Below are 21,820 nucleotides of genomic sequence, written 5' to 3' on the forward strand. Positions count from 1 at the left end.
CAGGTTCAAGTGACTCTCCTGCCTCAGCCTCCCCAGGAGCTGGGATTACAGTTGCCTGCCACCGTGCCCAGATAATTTTTATATTTTTAGTAGAGACAGGGTTTCACCATGTTGGCCAGGCTGGTCTTGAACTCCTGACCTCAAGTGATTCACCTGTCTCAGCCTCCCAAAGTGCTGGGATTACAGGCATGAGCCACTGCGCCAGGCCATCAATAACATTTTTTTTTAAATTTAACAGAAATCACAAATAGATATCAGCAAAGAACGCAATAATACAGAAAGATTTTTGTTTTTATCATGCATTATTTCTTTTAGATTTTTTTGGTTATCTAGCTATATATATATAGTATATCTAGTGCATTTAACTAACATACTTCTTTATTTCTCTTTCTCATCAGGTTTAGAATGTAATAACTCAAGGATTTGATAAGACAGTGAAGTAGTATAACAACTGTCTATGTGCTTCCCATGATATGTTCTCTATATTGTAAGTATATATTTACTTTCTCAATCTAGCTTGACTATGGGAGAAATTGTTCAGTTAGAACTTATAGATGATTTATATTGTTTCAGAAAATTATGAACTAAAACCCATCCAAGGTACAGAATAATTTCAGAAGGTTAGCTTCTATGAGGAGATCTTCCATAAACTTAGTTTTAACATTCTATCAAAGTGAAAGTTTAAAATAATTTTCTATCATAGTAGGTAGGATAATATATCGATCATGTCTAATCACATTTTAAAATAAATCTTACAGTTAATCTTAAAATTTCTATACTCTTGTGTTTTCTAGAAAACTGTAAATAAATATTGGACATGGAAAATTTTATGTTCTCAATATAATTTGCAATCTAATTTTAAATTTAGGTCAATTTCTTTTTATATTAGTTATCTTTTGAAAATGGATTTTAATTTGGGGTAGATAATGCCTATACCACTAAATAATTCTTATATATGAATATAAGAATATATTGAGTATATATATTCATATATATGTAACTTAATAAGTTAAATAAGTTATTAAGTTAACTTAATAAGTTAAATGAAAAGAAGAAAAGTAATCTTTACACAGATGTGAACCTCTTACTGTTCATTTCACATTATTAAAAAATAAGGAAGGAAGTACAATTCTGGGATACTGTGCTTTGTTTTTGAGTTAAGAGATACTATGAAGCAATAAGTGTTACTCATGTCAATGAGAAAGAAATAAAACAGCCTAGTCCCTTTTCCTTGGGTGAAAGCAAACTATGAACTGGAACCCATCAGGAATCAGTAGTGTCCCTACAATTTACAGTATGTTTAGGGCATCAGGAGATGCTGTTCCTTAACAACACCTAATATCGTCAGACCTAAAATCCTTTCTCAAGTCTTACTCTCTATTCTCTTCAGCCCTTGTTTTGCTAAGCTTCTGTCTGAGGATATAAAGCTATCAGAGAATTGGAGGTGTGGTGGATAGGTTATTAACATCCCCGTTTCAGAACTCTGAGTCCACTGCAACACAAAATATGATTTAATACATATTATCATATTCTATAGCAGTGCTATCTAATAAAATTGTAATGTGAACTGCATATGTTATTTAATTTTTTCTTATGGCCACACTTTTTAAAAAGTAAAAAGCAGCAGGTGAAATGAGTCTTAACGATATATTTTATTTATTTACCCTGTACATTCCAAATATAGTTATTTTATCATATGACTAATGTAAAGAAAAGAACGAGACACTTTGCATTCTTTTTTTCACACTAAGTCCTTGAAATCCAGTGTGTACTTACAGAACATCTCAATTCGGATACTAAAGTTTTGTTGAATATACTTGATTTATACTTAGACTTAATAAAATTTACATTCGAAAAAGTAGATTCACAAGCCCAAATTGTCCTACAAATATTTAAAACTGTTCCAATAACTAAATCAAGTGTCAGCTTTTAAATTTAAACTGATAGTCATCTTCTCAATGATGCTAGCTGTATTTCAAGTGCTCAGCTGTCTCGTGGCTGGTAGCTTCCATACTGGAAACTCTGCTCCAGAGGATCACTGATATAATACTTTGGTTCTGTTACCTAACAGGAATTTTGAAGGCCAACTTCAGACCACATCAAAGGAGTATGACTTTAAAATTTCAATGAGAAAAAAAGTCAAACCCTAAACTTATTACTTAAAATGGAGTTTTATAGAATCCCGTGTTTATGAGAAATTATAGAGAAGAAAATATACCAAATGTGTACTTCTAAGCTATAATACATGTTGGAATTTGGGGGCTTTTTATTAGCTTCCATGTACTTGCTTTGTTGTAACTAAAGTAATTTGCTGATCACAGCCCTCCTCATTACAAGGAGTAAATCAATAGAAAAAAAAAAATCTAACATTTAAAAAAATTGTTCCATCAAACACATTCTTAAAAGAATGAAAATATGGGCATCAGATTTGTGAATCACATATCTGATAAAAGATTTGTGTCCATAATATATATAAAAAAAAACTCTTAAAAATAAGAAAGTAAATCCAATTTTCCTAGTAAAATATCTGAGCTTTACCAAAGAAGATGTACGGATGACTAATAAGAATAAGAGGAGATTTTCACTAGGGAGATACAAATGAAAACCACAATAAGGTGCCAGAACATACCTGTTAAAAATGGATAAATAAATTAAAAGTCTAACAATATCAAATATTCGTAAGCATGCAGAGCCACGGAGACTCTCATTCACTACTTTCGTTACTGTTGGCAATTCAAAATGGTACAGCCACTTTGAAAAACGTATATGCAAGTTTGCTATGAAGTCAGATGCTTGCTTAATATATGATCCAGTGATCCCACTCCTAAGTATTTACCCAAGCGAATTGAAAAACATATTTGACACAGAAAAACAATACGGGAATATTTACAGAAACTTTGACTTCAATTGCCAAAATTTGGAAATAACTAATATGCTGTCTTCAGCTGGTAAATGAATGAACAGACTGTGGTAAATCTATAAAAGGGAATACTATTCAAATATTTTAAAAAGATAATTATTGATGTATGCACATCATGGATGAACGTTTTAGTGCGTTTTGCTAAGTGAAAGAAGGGAAGCCCAAATGACTACATATTTAAGATATATAATTCAATGCATCTTAAACCCTGGAAAAGCCAAAACATAAAGATGGGAAATAGATCAATGGTTGCCCAAATTAGAGATATATTGAGTTAGAGATATAGGAGGGTTAACTACAAAATCGTTGATTACATGAGGAAATTTTAATGGCAGTGGAACTGTCCGTGGTGCTGGACAAATTACTGTGCTCGTCAAAACCCATAGAACTGTACAACACAATGAGTAATCTCTGCAGCATACACATTAAAAAAAAAAAAAAAAAAAAAAAAGGAAGAAAGAAAGAAAATGAATAAGATGTAATATCCCCAAATGGGGTGGAAAAGTGACAAGTGAACCTAACCATCTTACAAATGTAATATATAAGCTTACTGAAGGTGATGAAGTCAAAGGATCTAGCCTATATTTTGGAAAACAGTATTTTGAAAGGACAAAACCTGCAAAGGATGAGGCTAACTATACAAAGAACTATACATAGACATTGTATTTTAGTCGATTTTTTTTCAAAGGAGCGCAGGTTAGCAATTATGAAAGTACTTTGCATGTATATTAGGGTGGAATGCATAAGTAAATAAATTATAGATATTGGGAGATAGGTTTCATATTGCTAGAGAAAGAAGTCATAATTAGCAAGGAGAGATGGCTAAAATTAACCTTGTATTGCTAGTTTAGAGATGTAGATATTAATTTGTGAACCCATTCTTATTTTAAAATACATAGATACAGAAATGGGTCTACATACATAACATTTATTAGCTCTATCTACTGAAAAGCTCTAGAAGCAGTGATACCACATTAGCAATGAGCATACCTCATGCCTAAATTTTAGTCTCATGCTCAGAGTTTAGAGGTTTCTGTGTATACATCATAAAGCTTGAATCTTAGAGTGAGCATAGAATGTAGGAAATTCAAATAGCATTCTTTATTTAAACACAAGAAAAGTCTCTGAGAGTTTAAGTGACTGGCCTGGAATCAGCAACTTGTAAAGGATGGAGCATCTACATAGAGCAAATCTTACCTCATTCTTAATCTTAGCTTTTGTACCACATCAAGAAGCCTACACTGTATGGAAATATTCTTATTTGTTGAATTATTTGTTTTTAATTTCCAGAAATAATCAAGCTCTTTTACTGAATTTAAATAAAATTCTGGCAAATTTTATATCATTAAAAAACTATTATTCACATTTAAATTCAAAATTTGTACCTGATACGTCTGTTTCCTGTTGAGTTTCAAAGTCCCATCTAGAGGCCAGGCACAGTGGGCTCACTCCTGTAATCCCATCTCAGTGGGAGGCTGAGGCAAGCGGATCACTTGAGGTCAGGAGTTCAAGACTGGCCTGGCCAACACAATGAAAACTCATCTCTACTAAAAATACAAAAATCAGCCAGTGTGGTGGTGCACACCTATAGTCCCAGCTACTGGGGAGGCTGAGGCAGGAGAATTGCTTGAGCACAGGAGGTGGATTTGGCAGTGAGCCAAGATTGTGCCACTGCAGTCCAGCCTGACCAACAGAGTTAGAGTCTGTCTCAAAAAAAAAAAAAAAAAAAAAAAAAAAAAAGAAGGAAAGAAAGTTCTACCAGACTGGGAAATTACTATTGCTAATTTATTTCTGTCATGGACACACATATGCTTTCGCTTTAATGAAATCCTATGCAAGAACCAAAAATAAATTTACAAAATACAATCATGCACTGCATAACATTGCAGACAATGATTGACCACATATACAACAGCAGTCCAGTAAGATTACAATAGAGCTGAAAAATTCTTATCTGCTAGTAACTTTGTAGCCATCAGAATTTAGCAGCACACAACTCACATGTTTTTGATGAAGATGGTATAAACAAACCTATTGCACTTCCAGTTGTATAAAAGTGTAGTACATACTGTACAATTCCGTAAGGTACATAACAATGATAATAAATGATGATGTTATAGTTTATGTATTTACTATATTTTATCATTAGAGTGTACTTCTACTTATTAAAAAAACTTAATTATTAAACAGCCTCAGGCAGGTCTTTCAGGAGGTATTCCAGAAGAAGGGATTGTTATCATAGGAAATGAGAGCTCCAGGCATGTTACTGTCCCTGAAGACCTTCCAGTGAGACAAGATATGGAGGTCGAAGACAGTGATATTGATGATCTTCACTCTGTGTAGACCTAAGCTAATGTGTGGGTTTGTATCTTAGTTTTTACAAGTTTAAAAGGTAAAATAAAAAATAAAAATATTTAAAAATAGAAAAAAGCTTATAGAATAAGGATTAAAGAAATTATTTTGTACAGCTATACAATGTGTTTGTGTTTTAAGCTGTGTTATTACAAAAAATCTCGAAGAGTTAAAAATACTTTTAAAGTTTATAAAGTAAAAAAAATTACAATAAACTAAGGTTAAATTATTAAAGATAGAAAAATCTTTTTATAGGTTTAATATAGCATTTGTACAGTGTTTATAAAGTCTACCGTAGTGTACAATAATGTCCTAGGCTTTCACATTCACTCACCACTCACTCACTGACTCACCCAGTGCAACTTCCAGTCCTGCAAGCCCCATTCATGGTAAGTGCTTTACACCGGTGTGCCATTTTTCTATGTTTTATACTGTATTTTTACTGTACCTTTTCTATGTTTAGCTATCCAAGTACCATTGTGTTAAAATTTCCTACAGTATTCAGTATGGTAACATGCCGTAGGTTTGTAGCCTAGAAGCAATAGCCTGTGTGTAGCAGGCAATACCATCCAGGTTTGTGTAAGTCCACTCTCTGATGTTTGCACAACAATGAAATCACCTAACATCACATTTCTCAGAACGTATTCCTATCTTTAAGTGACACTGACTGTACATAAAGTGTTTTTTACTGCAAAACAATTATGTCTCACAAAAGCATTCATCATGTATTTTCTTAGATAACAATCTTCCCTGCTGCAATTTTGTTAGATTTATACATAGTATCTCAGAGGAAATAAAGTCATTTTATAAAGACAAGCTAACCTGTGATCCTTTCCTTCAATATCCTCATCACTATGCCCATCTGCTGCAATTTCTGTAAGTAAGTGTGATCTCATAATCCACACAGTTTTAATATGGAGAAAATTTATAGCATACTCTTACTAATCAATAAATCAAGCTTTCTCCCTATTGCTTTCCAATCACAATGATGACTTCTAAGGGAGCTTATTTTATTAGGTAATTTGAACGTACTTTATTAGGCCATTTGAGGAGCTTCTTGAATATGAGGGGATTATTAACAATAAAAGAAGATACACCCAATAGAGAAACAATTTCTATACCTTCAAACAATGGTGTAGTAGGTATAGGAAGCAAATGCAAAATCAGTGTGATCCATTATATATTTAAACCTCATTTGTTATCTGTTGCAATGCATAAATGTGTTTTGAAAAGAATATTATCAAATCTATTTGAATTTTCTACCATATTTAATGTTCAGAATTCTCAGTATTTTATTTTTTTCTGTTTTAAAGTCCTTCTACCATAGTAAAGGTCTGTTTTATCTGTTTTATTTGCTTGTTTTGCTTGTTTTATTTTTGTTTAAAAGACTATTCAGAAGAGTTCCTTTTTATAAGACCACCTTTTTCTGGGGGGTAGGGGGAACGGAGTCTCGATGTGTTGCCCAAACTGGAGTGCAGTGGTGCGATCTAGGCTCACTGCAAGCTCTGCTTCCCAGGTTCACGCCATTCTCCTGCCTCAGCCTCCCCAGTAGCTGGGACTACAGGCGCCCACCACCACACCTGGCTAATTTTCTTTTTTAATTTTTTTTTTATTTTAGTAGAGATGGGGTTTCACCATGTTGGCCAGGTTGGTCTAGATTTCCTGACCTCGTGATCCGCCTGCCTCGGCCTCCCAAAGTGCTGGGATTACAGGCGTGAGCCACCGTACCCTGCCAAGACCACCTATTTTTTTTTTGTACTAAGACTTTCTACTATTATGCCTGGTGAATAACAGGTACTTAAAATATTTGCGGTATTGACATCTAAACAAAATAACATTAAGCACATTTTTTTTTCAGCTAATTTTAGGAGTAATTGGAGTAGCCTGGGAGAAATCACATATAGGAGATGCTCCAGAGTTCCACGGTTTGTGATGATCATTCTATATGCAACATAAAATGAGTCTTGGTGGTGTCTCAAATCTGTCTCCTCCACAAGGAGAAGTAGATGGAGTATAGATGGATGCATGGGTGGATGGAGTAGGACAAATAGATGGACAAATAGTTGGATTGTTCTCACACATACCGTCCAATACCTTCCATACCATGGACAGTATTTTATCCTTACTTGTTTCTAGGAATTAAGGAACATACTTGGTAATATGGAATCCTGTGGAACTCCAATAATTTCAGAGAAAATTGAGGATACAGTATTTTTACCCTCTGAACCCAGGAGAGCATACTGTTTTGTTTTGGTAACTAAAAAATTAACATTAATTTACTTTCGCCTTGATAGTAGGGTCAAAATCAATGTCTATGGAAGACTGCCTATAATAGTGACTACTTTAAATTCTTTTCTTATCCCTTATAAAGATATATCCTTACTTTCAATATGCAGATATAAGCAGTTCTAAGTCAATGCTTCAAATTACATGCTTTGGGGAAAGAATTAGTCAACAAAGATGTCAAGAAAATCTGAATTTATTATTTTCAAATTGTTCTTAAATTTTATTTTTAGAGACTATCATTTCCCTATAGCTACTCTACAAAGAGACAAAAAAAAAAAAAAAAAAAAAAAAAAAAAAAACTTCCCAGTGAACTAGCCCTCCTAGGAAAAACACTGTGGAGTGAATATTTATGTTACCAAGTAGTTAGAATAAGTAGAGACAGATAAAAATACCCTAAACTCTTATTTAAATCCTGTGGGCTTTCTTGCTATCCTTATAAAGTCAATTATCACCCTATAGGTTTTTGAATTTTAATTTCAGTTTATTTTAAATTATCTTTATTTTATCTCTTCATATTAAAAAATTAATCTTCTCTTTTACTTTGTATGTTACATTCCTTTTTAATTCGTGTCACTTTTGTACTCTAAACACAGTAGGATGCTAATTTAAAATTTGTGACCTTAAATTCAAGTCATTTAAATCCCCCAAATGAATATAGTGATTCATCCACTTTTATGTTTGAAATATAATCTGCCTTAAAATAAATCTCTATGTTGCTAAAGGGTAAAACTTAGTATATGCCTCTTGATTTTATGAGAGCACAAGATCAAATCTTCATTATACTCAGAGCTTACACTGAAGATGGGAAGATGCTTTATGTGATAAAGTGAGGGAAACTTATCAGTAAGTCTTCAAGGAGGAGAAGATGAGATGTGCTGGGTAGCCAAAAGAATTTTAGTAAAGTGATGGACTGTGTTCAATATTAGCTTGTGCACTTTGCTGTGATATAACAGCTCTCCATCTAAAACTCCTGCTAACATTACATGTGCCTTGTGTGAAATTTTAGGGGAAATTAAAGAGACTCAGTTTCACATCCAGGTCAAAGCAATCAGAGAAGAAGGAACATTTATGGTAGATAACACATGAATAGAATTTGGAATTCTCTAGTGTAGAAGTTCAAGACCCTAAATAATCATGAGTTTCTAGAACACCTTTAATTCTCGGAAATCTTATGGGACATTGGAATTTCCAATACAATCTTGGATGGGTGGCTGGAACTCTCAAATGCAGAAACTATACTTTAGGTTACTTTTCTTACTACACAACATTAAAGCAATATTTAAAAGGCCAATCCACTCAGAATCCACCTACCACAGAAATTCACAGAATTATTTGCCTATGTTTCCTTTTATTTCTAATCCGTGGGTACACATAATTTTACATGGTATAGTTATAATTTTGTTTTGATTTTCTACTCAGTGTCAAGTCATAAACATTTTAACATGTTGGTTTTTTTGTGCCCTTCTAATGACTATTTGCCTAACCCTTTTCTTATCTTGGGTATTGGAGTGTACTTGAGTTTTTGTATATATAAATAACAATTCAATTTAAATATTTGTCAAATATTTCGCTTTCATCAAATAAAAATGGAAACAAAAACAAGCTTATATTGTAGAGTTGTTGTAAGGATTAAATGCAAAAAAAATGCATAATAAGGATTACATAGTGTCAGTTTGGACCAATTTCTAGAAATTAAATTGTTGACTCAAAGGATATGACTATATATTCTTTCTGAGACTGTTGCATGAATTATTAACTTCCAGAGTATTCAGCTGCCAAAAGATTAAAAACTGGCTGTCAATATCTTAAACAAACAAAAAAAAAAATCAATGCTGAAGTGATCACTTACTTTAAAAAGAACAAAATACAATTGTCAGGCACAGTCTCTCAGAGCAGAGAAGACTGCTAATATTATAGAGGGCTCTGAGGAAGAGTGTAGTTCAGTTACTGGTTGACTTCCAGAGACATAAGTGTGTTTATGTCATTTGTAGAAATATGGTTTTCAGGTGAGAATTCCTTTGATAAATCAACTTCCAGAAGTGTGTTCTTTGAAGTGAATATTTTTCGGATTAACTGACTTTAGGAAGTTAGGGTTATAACTAGTTGGTTGACTTGCAAATGCATGTTCACTGAGATGCAGAGTCATTAATTCTTCAACTTTGTGGAAAATCAGTTCTGATAGTTTCTGGAGCTGTCATTGATTCAGCGGTTTTAAAACCACTTCTGGTGACTACTTGCTACCATAGCTACAGAAAAATATCAATCATTTCCTAGGAGTGTGGGGACATTTTATTCTCAAGCTATAGTTGAAATAACTTATGTGAAAAAAGTCACAGAGGAAATGATGGAAAATGCCAAGGGCCTTTCATGAGGAAGAGGGGGAAATAAGTAGAAATTTGTTTTTAATGTAATCTTCTTCTGCTTGAGAAGTATTATATCAGTATCCAACAATGAAACAGATGTGGAAAGGTAGTACTCATTGAAAAGAGGAATAGAACTAGGATGGAAAGGTAAGCACATTTTATGTAAGTTAGTTAAATTGTTAAAGAAAACTTATTTCTTATTTTATTGTCAAGAAATCATATAATTATACATTTTGTGGGATCACAAATGTCTTTTTATTAAACTTTTTAGTTCTTAAGGCTGCTTTTCTCTAAATTCATACTTACATAGATTACTTGGTAATCTTTATTTTTTATTTATTTATTTTGCATTTTCTCTTGCTTTAATATAAATTGTGTTCTTACTTGCTTATATTCCATTCTAGAATGCCTTCCAGTCTCCTTCCAGAAGGCTGACCCTGCCACTTCTAAATTTTTTTCTGACTCTCATCCTCCTGAATTTTGCTCTCCTCCATAGTCAACAATTTTGAACACCTCCTTTCCTTTTTTTAAATGACATTCAGTTTCTGAAATATTGGCTTCTCTCATTATACTTCCACCCCCATTCTTTCACCATGCAAAAAATAACTCTTCTTTTCTCTTCTTTTGGCTAAACTTTCCAAAAAGATATATAATTTTTTTATTTTTGAGAAATGTGTTAGTGACATAAGTCCTGGTTAACTCATTCCAAGTGATGTCTCTATCTTGCATTCTGTCTTACTGTCCTACAACCTATTCCAGCACCATCAACAGATGACTCATTTCAGCCTGACCTCATGAAAAGAGCTTGCATTCTAGGTTCAGACAGAATAACAAGAGACTCCTATTTTTACCGTTTGCTGGCTGATGTAATCTTACATGAGTAATTTAAGCTATAGGGATCTCACCTCCTTTATCTGTAAAATAGGAATTCTAGTACATGGGATGGTAATGATGATGTAAAGAAATCATGTAGTGAAAACATATAAATAGCATACTCTTTCTACCCAGGAGGAGCTACATAATTGTTAAATCTTGTGTTTATTTCTTATTGTCTCTTACTATGTTAACTGTTCTTCCAAATTGCACAACCAGAAGATCCATGAGGCCTAGTGTCAGAAGCTCAATGTCTTTGTCGTCTTACGAGGCAAGTCAGTTTATCTCATCTCGTTCATTTAGGGATAATCATAATTCCTTCTCTACCTTAATTACATTGTGACAATGGCAAATTGAAATGTGATATTGATTACAAAAGTTTTTAATTATTATAATAGCAATAACTGTTAGCATTTTTAAATCTGGTGTTGTTTATGTGTAAGTCACTGTGCTGGCACTTAATACATGTAAGCTCAGTCTTTATCATTATCTAACAGGGACTAATATTATTTATAATGTTTATGTGAAGGAGCTACAGCTTAGAAAGATGAAGGAGTTGGGTCAAGGATACATAGGTGGGAGGGAACAGGGCTAGAATTGAAGTCTTCTGAACCTCCACCTGCACCCTCAGAGCCCCCTGCAACAGTGAATGATCAAATGCATTCAGTACCTTTCATTAAAAATGCTCCTTGACCACTACTTGAACCATGCTCCGTTACTACCCAGCTCATTTTCAAAGGCTCCTGTTAACTCTCCTAAAGGCATTATAGAGCTAGATTGCGACTTCATTTATTTTCATTATAGCTGCTTTCTTTTCTATGTCATTAATTCATGCTTCTCTTTTGTAATTTTACTGTCAGGTTCTCCACCAAGTGCTCTAGGCAATTAAAAACACATGCACACAATATTTAAGCTTTTCAGCGAGTGAAGATTGACCTCATTTCCTATTTTTCCTCCCTCTTTGTGCTGTCTTCAGGGTTGATGTGCCTCCCTCATCTTCTGCCTCCAATAGTGCTTAAGCCTCTCTCATATGGGCACAGGTTAAAACTCGTCCACAGCCTCTGGATGTTTCATTAGTCGTTTTACATTGCTATAAAGGAATACCTGAGATAGGGTAATTGATGAAGAAAAGAAATTTATGGTATGGCAGGCTGTACAAGAACCATGGCCCCAGTATCTTCTCAGCTTCTAGTGAGGTCTCAGGAAGCTTTTACTCATGGAGGAAGGCAAGGGGAGCCAGTGTGTCACGTGGCAAGAGAGGGAGCAAGCAAGAAGAGGTGCCGGGCTGTTTTAAACAACCAGCTCTAGAGCAAGAAGTCACACATTACTGCCAGGAAGGCACCGAACCGTTCATGAGAGATCTGCCCCCATGACCAAAACACCTCCCTTCAGGCCCCACCTCCAACAAGATGTCATTCTTTGCTTCCCTAAAGTTCTTAGGTCTTCAAAGCACTCACTCAACAAAGTGGAAAAGTATTTATACCATAGTTATGCTATTCTGTAGATCCAGGACATATTGCAAATTATCAGTTACATGCAATGAGTTGTTAGGCTTCAGTGCATTTTAAAGCAAAGGATTCTCTGCCTTTGCTTCAGACTAAGAGACTGAGTTGGTCTTTATATACACAGGTTTGTAAATTCAAACTACACTTTAATTCATGTTATTTACTATTATAAATGTACTTCTTTCACCTAAATAAGTTCAATGGAGGTAGACGCAATATCATTTCTGTATGCTTTAACTTTCCTGTGGAGATTATAGCATGGCCAGGCGGTGAATGAGAATTATAAAGTGATGATTAAAATGGAAATGAACCATCTGTAATAATATTAAATAATTGAGTAGAAAATTTCAATCTAAGTATCAAAGCTTATCAACCAAAATAATTCATGAAAAACTGTTATTAGGAGCGGTTTCAGGTTATTATTGGTCTGAGGATTAATAATCTCTTTTGCTAAAAACTACTTTTTTTTAAACGTTTATTTGAGGTTCAGGTGTACATGTACAGGTTTGTTAGATAGGTAAATTGCATGTCTCAGGGGTTTGATGGACAGATTATTTCTTTACCTAGGTAATAAGCATAGTATCCAAAAGGTAGTTTTTCAATCCTCACCCTCCTCCTACCTTTCACCCTCAAGTAGGCCCCAGTGGCTGGCTGTTGTTCCCTTCTTTGTGTACATGTGTACTCAATGTTTAGGTCCCACTTATAAGTGAGAATATATGATACTTATTTTCTTGTTCTTGCATTAGTTTCTTAGGACAATGGCTTTCAGTTCCATCCATGTGGCTGCAAAGGACATACGCTCATTCTTTTTTATGACTGCATAGTATTCCATGGTGCATATGTATCACATTTTCTTTATCCAGTCTATCATTGATGGGCTTTTAGGCTTATTCTGTGTCTTTGCTATTGTGAATAGTGCTGCAGTGAACATACGTGTTCATGTGCCTTCATGGTAGAATGATTTATCTTTCTTTAGTTATATATCTAATAATGGGATTGCTGGCCCTAATGGTAATTTTAACTTTTTTGAGAGATCCCCAAACTGCTTTCAATAATGGCTGAACTAATTTACATTCCCATCAGCAATTTCTCCTCAACCTTGTGAGCCTCTGTTATTTTTGACTTTTTAATAGCAGCCATTCTGATTGGTATGAGATGATATCTCATGGCAGTTTTAATTTGCATTTCTCTAATGTGATGTTGAGCATTTTTTTCAAATGCTTATTGGCCATGTGTATATCTTCTTTTGAAAAGTCTACGTTCATGTCCTTTGCCCACTTTTAAAGGGGTTGTTTATTTTTTGCCTGTTGATTTAAGTTCTTAGAGATTTGGGATATTAGACCTTTATCAGATGCATACTTTTTTTTTTTTTTATACTTTAAGTTCTAGGGTACATGTGCACAACATGCAGGTTTGTTACATATGTATACATGTGCCATGTTGGCATGCTGCACCCATTAACTTGTCATTTACGTTAGATATATCTCCTAATCCTATCCCTCCTCTCTCCCCACCCCCCCAACAACAGGCCCCAGTGTGTGATGTTCCCCTTCCTGTGTCCAAGTGATCTCATTGTTCAATTCCCACCTATGAGTGAGAACATGTGGTGTTTGGTTTTCTGTTCTTGTGATAGTTTGCTGAGAATGATGGCTTCCAGCTGCATCCATGTCCCTACAAAGGACAGGAACTCATCCTTTTTTATGGCTGCATAGTATTCCATGATGTATATGTGCCACATTTTCTTAATCCAGTCTGTCACTGATGGACATTTGGGTTGATTCCAAGTCTTAGCTATTGTGAATAGTGCCGCAATGAACATACGTGTGCATGTGTCTTTTTCTCCTATTCTGCAGATTTTATCTGTTTACTTTGCTGATAGTTTCTTTTGCTGTGTAGAAGCTCTTTATTTTAATTAGATTCCATTTGTCAATTTTTGAAACTACTCTTTTAAAAAAGAAAATTGTAAAGAGCTTTTAAAGCCAAATTTAACAAGCAATAAACTTTTTAAAGTAATTGATTCAACTACCTGATTATCAAAACTTCGGTATAACAACAAAAGATACTATAAACAAAATTAATTTTGTCTTTAAATTTAAAAACCTGAGAGAAAATGTTCCCCTCAAAATTAAACAAAGGTTCAATTTTGTAATATGTAAAGACTGTTCACAAATTAATTATGCAAAATGACATAATAAAAGACACAAATAAAGTACGAATAGTCATTTCACAAAGGAAATAAAAATGATCCCAATAAAGACAATAATGTCCAACCTTACCAATTAATGAACTGACAAACCCAATTTTGTGGTCTAATGGGGAATTTTTTCATTTGCACTGTATTAATTAGTTCATAACATTCATCATTATTAAGTGTGTGGAAAATTTGATTCCAGGTCAAGCAAGTTGGGCCCGTTTGGATGGCATACTGGTGATACTTACAAAAATTTTGAAAACATATATTGTTTGACCCAGTAATTCTACCTGTGGTGATTTATTCATCAAAACCACTCGTATTCACCACTAAGAAGCCTTCACCAAAATGTTTATTGCAAATTTAGAATGCAAAGTATTAAAAACAATCAAAATGCCCATCAATAGGAGAAAACTAAAATATATAATAATATATTCTTACCAGTCAGTGCTAAGCAACCATTGAAAATAATTTGGTGAGTATATAAAGACAGATTAAAATATCAAACTGAAGGGCCAGGCACAGTGGCTTACACCTGTAATCCCAGCACTTTGAAAGGCTAAGTAGGAAGGATCTCTCGAGCCCAGGAGTTCAAGATCAGCCTGCGCAACATGGTGAAACATCTCCACAAAAAATACAAATAGCCAGGCATGGCGGCATGTGCCTGTGGTCCCAGCTATCTGGGAAGCAGAGGTGGGAGGAGGTCACCTGATCCCAGAAAGTTTGAGGCTGAAGTAAGTTGCAATTGTGCTACCGCACTCCAACTTGGGTGACAGAGTGAGACCCTGTCTCAAAAAATAAAAATAAAAAATAAAACAGCCTCAAACTATTCACTATAAAAAGCAAGTCTCAGAATAAAATAAATGGAAGAGTCTCAATTATCTCTTAAAAATCATATATATGTATAAATATATCTAAATATATGCAAATGTGTATAAAGTTTTGAAAAAGTTCTAAAAGGATATAGGACACACTGAAACAAAAGTGATTACCTCTTGGGGAAGAGAATGGGTTGAAAGAGTGGCAATTAGTATTAACTTGGTATTTGATACTAAAATTTGGTATTATTTATTTTATATACACTTAAATTACTTACATTTTAATAATAAAAATAAATTCTTCTATTACTTTTATACTTCTTATAAGTCGGGCAAATATAGGTAGTATAACTGAAGTAAGTAAATGTTTCCAGAAAAGATTTGATGAATTATCAGTCAATTAGTGATAGTGTTCTGAAGAGTGGGCATTTTTGAACATTTTTCCTGTTTATGCCTTGAGTTTTTTTTTGTTTTTTTTTTTTTTTTTTGAGACGGAGTCTCGCTGTGTCGCCCAGGCTGGAGTGCAGTGGCCGGATCTCAGCTCACTGCAAGCTCTGCCTCTCGGGTTTTTACGCCATTCTCCTGCCTCAGCCTCCCGAGTAGCCGGGACTACAGGCGCCCGCCACCTCGCCCGGCTAGTTTTTTGTATTTTTTAGTAGAGACGGGGTTTCACCGTGTTAGCCAGGATGGTCTCGAACTCCTGACCTCGTGATCCGCCCGTCTCGGCCTCCCAAAGTGCTGGGATTACAGGCTTGAGCCACCGCGCCCGGCTGCCTTGAGTTTTTAAATTAAATTTCAAAAAAAAATAATTTTACCACACTTGTAGGGCTTAGCTTTGGCTAGAATCAAAATTTTATGTAAATTGAGCATCAGTTGGAAACAAATAATCAGAACCTCCTCAATAAAACAGCATTGAGAGGTGGGAGAGAGGGTACGAATCTCAGCATGGTTTTTGGGAGACCATTTTTTTAACTTTATATTTGAAAAGTATTTTTTTTAAAAATTTGACAAGTAAAAAAAGCAGTATGAGACAAAGCAGTATGAGAAAAATTAATTTAAAAAATAAATTTAAAAAAGGAAAAGGAAAAGAAATTAAAATTTGACTTTCTCTGCTATGAGAGATAGTTGTTCTGTAATTTTATAAATATTATAAGAAACTTAACCTGTCTTCATGTATTAAATAAGATGGAGTAAAAATGAAACCTGGAGTGAATGCTAACGTCGCATTAATAATGCCATTAGTTAATATTCTCTCTCCACCATCATCTTGAATGTCTCAGTAACACAATAACATGGTCTCCACTTAGTGCTTGAAAAATTAAACTCCCTTCCTTTTGGGAAAATATCTCTCTAAAAAGCAGAGAGATTGTTCCTGGACATTAAGGAAATTCTGTAGATTGACTGCAATTCATGAGCCTGAGTGAAACTTTCAAGCACTTTAATTGTTGCTACAATTATGAATATCCAAGCTGTTTTTACATATTATTTTTAAAGGATACAAAAGTAATTCTCTTTCCCCCTTCAAGATAATACAGTAAAATTTGTTTTCTTTGACACAATTTTAATTGAACTACACACGCATGTTTTCCAACTTAGTATGACAATAGAAAAAGTGATCATTATTCTTCTGACTCATTCTAAAACTCTTACAGTGTGAGACGACACTCTTGGAGGTTTGCTTTTCTCTTTACCATGACAGTGCAAACTTGTTGCTTGCTACTCTGCAACCATTTCTGAACTCAAATTATTTTAGAAATTCTTCAAAATTTAACATTTTCTCCTGATCCTTTTTGAGGAATCAGTATACCATTGTGGTCATCCCTGCTTATAAAACTGGGTTAATAATATTACCAACTACACTGTTGGTTTGAGAATGACACAGGATGGTGTGTATTTGTTATGTGCAGAACCCAGTACCTGGCTTGTATGGAGCAGCCCTTTCTAAATAAGTACTGCTAGCATGATTTTTTCTTCCATGAGTTCCTATTTCTCTTTTACTCTAAATTTTCATGACAATAGGCTATACATTACTTATTTTCCAAAATAAATGTTATGGTAACCATCTGCATGAAGAAAGGTGAAAAAAAATAGAATGTATTATGAATGACTATTTCCGAAAATTCAACTATCTAACATTGTATAAATAACACCTTGAAGAGCAGCTTGATTTTTCTCATTTTCAGCTTATTTTTTCTTTCCTTCTCTTTCCATATTTATATTGTAAGTGGTTGCCAGCACTGAACAATGCAGTTATCCAGACTACAAATGTACTGTTGTCATACTCCTCCAAACACACACATACACATGAACACACACAATCATTGTCAACCTTAATCATAATTGTTTAAGCAAAAGGAGGAATTCAGGCTACAAATCCCTATCTCTGAGAAGAAAGTTTTATAGAGAGCTTATTCGCATTCTACTGCTTCCAGACCTTCAAAGGAGATATGTGGTTGTTCCTTAATCTCAGGATGCTTTAGGGAATCCCAGCTTCAACATTCATTCAGTGATTCCTCTGGGAGTCATTCTCATAAGTACCCCCAAAGAAATTGAGATTGAGAAAAGATTTCCTATAACTTTGCAGACATTAGGAACCAAAAGAAGTATCCTTTTTTCTTCACCTGGTATACAACAAATTTCTTGCCTCTTCTCAAACAGGTAAACCATTTCTCTAATATGTGAAGAGGAATTAGGGAATGGAAGGTAATCTAAAATTTACTAAATTGCCTAAAACATGTCAGTAAATTACAACAGTTATTTTTCCTATCATCACAGTTCTATGGAGATGATATTATAGTCTTCATTTCTCATATGAACGAGTCTCAGAGAAGTTAGAGATTTTCCTGAGTCCCAGCATGAAATGCAGCAGGTGCAAATGGTGCCACTTATCAATTGCATTTCTTCCTGTCGCCCTACAAAATTCCCATGTTACTCATGATACATTGTGTTTTCTCATCCTAACATTTACATCACTAGATATTGGAATGAATCCAAAAGTCATTTGTTTTTTATATTTTTTTATAAATGCTAATATTTTATGGGAGACAGGAATTCTTTTCCGCTCCATGAAACTTTTTATTAGTACGCAACATCATTCGAGACAACTGACTGAAAAACAAAGGTTGAAAGAACATACATATCTGCTGTTCCATTTCTAAAAGCCTTTATAAGCTGCTCCTGAAAAGTGAGCGAAATATCAGTATTTCTGCCCCCAGTAGAATGCATCCTCTCTGGTTTCAGCGGCAGGTTAGTCATTAGTGTGTGTAAGCGTGCATTCCACAGCAGAATCATGAGGGTTTGGATAAGGAAGGTTAATTCGACTGTAGTAAGTACATAATATAGAGAAATATTTTTCTTCACAAAAAAGCTGAAAATTGTCCCTGGACTGACACCAAAAGAGAAAGGGTGACAGTTTTGGTGGACTTGTTAGCACTAAGCTACATACATTTTGCCAGACATTTACAGGTACTCATCTGTATTATGTTTCATTATGTTCTGTTTTTGGCGATTTAGACACACTCATTTTTTATACGAGAAAATATTTTACAATGTGTTTTGATATACTGTAATGGAATTTGTGCTAAAATGTAAAGAGCATATATTAGTTCCTATAAGCTTTCTGAAAACCTTTATGAAGTATAATTGCCCAAGCAAAAAACTGTTTGCAGACTTTTAGTGCAACATTCAAAGCAAATACACAAAAAGCATATTATTCTGTTCACTTCAGAGGACTTGATGTATCTATACCATTTATTTATTTATTTATTTATTTATTTCCAATAGGTTTTGGGGGAACAGGTGGTGTTTGGTTACATGGATATGTTCTTTAGTGGTGATTTATGAGATCTTGGCATACCCATCACCTGAGCAGTGTACACTGTACCCAGTGTGTAGTCTTTTACCCTCAATTCCCCTCCCAGCCTTTCCCTGGAGTCCCCAGAGCACTTTTTAAAAAATAATAATAATATTCTTGTCTTTTAGGGAAGGTGTGGACCATTTGTATGTGTGTGTACCGGGCAATAATATAAAATGTATTTCTTACTGTTGTTCTAAACTAATTTTCATTGCCAATAAAAAAAAATAGCTCTAGAGAGGTGGAACTTTTAAGAAACTTGTCCATAACCAGAAGCCACTTCTGTGGTGCTTCACTTACATCACTGAAAGCGGCTAGGAGTAGAATACAGGGATGAAGTAAAACCAAAAAAAAAAAAAAAAAAAAAAAAAAAAAAAAAAAAAGGAAAACAGTAGTGAAATCATTGTGAACATCTGAGTGATCAATTGGTTATTATTTTTTGAATAAGACAGATCTTATAATTCAGCTAACAAACGTTGGGTTCAGATCTCAGCTCTACAACTTGTTGGTTAAGGAACCCTGACCAAAATTATTTAACCACGCTAGGCTCCACATTCTCATCTATAAAATGAGGATGAAACTACCGTCCGTCTCCTCAGGCAGTTAACTAAATTAAGGTGTGTAATTCATACATTGAAATTACTGCTCGACATAGAATAAATTTTCAATGACTATAAACTACTCAGTGAACACCTCTACCGGAGGCATCACAAAGTGTTAATTTACAGACTAACCTAAAGTGTTTTTGTTTTGTATGTTTGTATAGTTTATACTTTGCTAAAATTACTTGCTAAATTAGTAGTCTCTCAAGTAAATGATAAATTTTGCTTTTTTATCTTCAAAGATGTATAATTTATTTGTAAGGTCTTATGGTTTTCTAACTATTGAATGAGGATAGTTTCATTTTGTTTAATGTTTTACTGTAGGATATTAATAGTTAAAGTAAGTAGGCATAATTTTTTTAATGATTTCAAAGACATATCCTTAAGTACTTCTTTTTTTGACTCCTAAGTATAGAAGCCCACACAATATGATAACAAGGTTTTCAGATATATGAGTTTTGGAATGAGTTAAATGAGGAAAACAAAAAGAAGATATTTGAACAAACAGAGAAAAAACAGTTAATAAAATAGTTTTCTATTATAGAATTAATACATATTCATTATAAAAATTTAGGTAATAGCCAAAGATAAATTAAACAATATTACTATTTAGATGTATATGTTTCAAATGCATTTGTTGTGCACATATACAGCTAATAACAGTTTTTTCACAAAATGAAATCATACCATACATAATTTTATAAGTTCCTTTTGTCCTGTGACTATATCATGGATGTTTTCTATGTCAAGACATGTAAGTCAATAGTATTGTTTTTAAGAGCAGTATAATATTCCATTCTTTGTTTGGACCATAGTTTTTTAACCAATTACTTATTCAGGAACATTTATCTAACATCTGATATTTAGAAATTGCAAACAATGCTCTGTTGTTTTATAAAACTCTCTGTATCCTTCTCCAAATATTTCAATATGATAAATTTCTCCTTCAGTTCATAAAAGTAGTCACCAATTACTGAACACTATTTGACAATTATAGTGTTGAAAGTTTTATATACACCATTCCATGGGATTATTACAATAATTATTGCAATAATCTGATGAAAGAGATACATTATTCACTACATTTTACCAAATAGGGCAACTGAAAATTAATAAAGTTGAATAATTTGCCAAAAGTCCACAGAAAGCAGGAATTATAACCAGGAACAACAGACTCCAAAACTCATGTGTATAACCACCACACTATACTACTCTCGTGTAGTATAGTTTGAATATTTTAATTTTTTTATTATTCTTACTTAGTTTCCAGTTAATTTAAATTATTTTTTGATGAATGACCTAAATTATACTTTGCAGGACCAATTTCAACTTATTTGTCCTTGGTCCCCCATGAATTGTCTAATATGTAATCTTGTCAAGTAGCTGCATGACACATTCAAATTACATGGCATTTCAAAAAGGTGCAGGTTGCTGTATTGCTACAAATATTCATTACTAAGTTGATGACTAATATGTTGCTTGGAGAGAAAATTATTCTATCAATGACTTTATTGAATGAGCACCACTTATTGGCCCCAAGTGAAAGGTGTTAAGGAGGGAATGGCAAGGTTTTCACCTTAGTGCCAATACTCAAACTGCTTTAGACTGGTAACCAGTTGGCCAGCCAATTTAATTATTCCTCACCATGATTCAACATAAAAGGAAGTAATGAGCATTGGGAATATAATAATATCATGGATGCTAAGTATACTGCATAAAGACATGCACAGCAAATGCAAAACTGCCAGTTGCAGTAAAAAAAAGGTACTGGGGGAGAGGGAAGTGGGAGGGGAGTTGCTGTTCAATGGGTGTCAAGTTTCTGTTACAGAAGATGAATGAGTTCTAGATATTTGGTGTAAAACATTGTGCTAATAGTGAACAAATACTACACTGTGCACTTAAAAATCTGATAAAGGTTAGATATTATTACATGTTCTTACCACAATTTTTTTAAATGTAAAGTAAAAGGAAAAGTACTTTTGAAATAAGAAAGTGGGAAACAAACATTTCTTTCCAAGACCAACACTGTCATCTCTGTGATTTCAAGTGGCTTTCTC

General features: G+C 33.9%; 1 protein-coding gene across 1 annotated transcript in view; it reads left to right on the forward strand.

Annotated features, from left to right (window-relative positions):
* Window positions 1–398: 398 nt before the first annotated feature.
* FUT9 (fucosyltransferase 9) overlaps window positions 399–21,820 on the forward strand; it is a 106,894-nt gene continuing 85,472 nt past the window's right edge. The window contains exon 1 of the mRNA XM_050789380.1: window positions 399–487. The gene's annotated coding sequence lies outside the window, so the exon portion shown is untranslated. The remainder of the gene's footprint in view (window positions 488–21,820) is intronic.

This window comes from Macaca thibetana, chromosome 4, assembly GCF_024542745.1.
Source record: "Macaca thibetana thibetana isolate TM-01 chromosome 4, ASM2454274v1, whole genome shotgun sequence".
Lineage (NCBI taxonomy): Eukaryota > Metazoa > Chordata > Mammalia > Primates > Cercopithecidae > Macaca > Macaca thibetana.